This window comes from Lucilia sericata, unplaced genomic scaffold (genome assembly GCF_015586225.1).
Source record: "Lucilia sericata isolate MDLA Ls3-8-SP2 unplaced genomic scaffold, ASM1558622v1 Contig001050F_arrow, whole genome shotgun sequence".
Lineage (NCBI taxonomy): Eukaryota > Metazoa > Arthropoda > Insecta > Diptera > Calliphoridae > Lucilia > Lucilia sericata.
In genome coordinates, this window is record NW_023995028.1 from 38,641 (window position 1) to 39,724 (window position 1,084).

A 1,084-nucleotide genomic window follows, 5' to 3' on the forward strand; every position below is an offset into this window, starting at 1 on the left:
GGCCATAATTTTTTATATTATTCCCTTAACAATATATCATTTCCTCTCTAGTTACCTTTATTGTTCGCCAAAAACTTTCTTTTAGCTTTTTTTTATTCAAAAACTGTCTATCACAGCCGAGCAACAAAACCCCCATCACTCCCCTCAAACAGAAACAATAATGCTAACATAAATCTCTACACAAACTAAACGTAAGAAATAAATAAATAAAATAAACAAAAAAGTGAATTAGGTTAAAGGTACATAAAACAAATCACCGGTAGTATATTAAATGTTTTAAAACAAACCATGAAACATGTTTCACCATCCATGATGGCAGGAAGAAAATTTTTTCAACATTATTTATATTTTGAAAATTTCTTCTTTTGTATGTGTATTTTGCTTTTTAGCTTATCCTGGATGATTAGGGTAGACAGCGGTCAGACATTTGTTACTGTTCTTATATCTACTGTCGTTTGTAATGTTTTTGAAAAAGAGAAAAAACGTGGATTTCTGTTTGGTAGGTTGTTTTTTTTTTTTAAACATAAATTTAAATGTCAAGAAAAATGTTTCTTTTCACATTTGACATAATATTTGTTTTAATTGTTTTCTGGTCTTATACACAGATTTAGACAATAAGCTTTGCTGACATTATCTGGACACTTTTAGAAAGAAATTTTGTGTATTTATCTTAAAAAAAAAGTTTATTACTGTGAAGTTAATATTAGAGTAAATTTACATAAACCAAATTTGATTTGATTTAACTTTTTCTTTTTAAAATTATTAATATAAATTATAAAAAATTTGAAAAAATTTCCACTAGCAGAGCAAGGTTTCGATCCTCGGACCTCTGGGTTATGGGCCCAGCACGCTTCCACTGCGCCACTCTGCTTCATATCGATTTACTAGTTAATGCTTATCATTTCTGTTTGATTTAAATACCAAAACTATTTAATTGTTGTTGTTATTGTCAAACTAGTTGTTACGCTTACTCTTCATTAGCATTCAATTGTTGTTTTATTTACTTTGAATTTTAAGTGTGTGTTTGTGTTTCCATAATAGGTGCGTTGGTGTGGATTTTAGCCGAATTTTCAGTTTATAGTGT

General features: G+C 28.7%; 1 non-coding gene across 1 annotated transcript; it reads right to left on the bottom strand.

Annotated features, from left to right (window-relative positions):
- Window positions 1-799: 799 nt before the first annotated feature.
- Trnam-cau lies at window positions 800-871 on the bottom strand. Its single transcript has one exon. It is a non-coding gene; the product is annotated as a tRNA-Met (tRNA).
- Window positions 872-1,084: the final 213 nt, after the last annotated feature.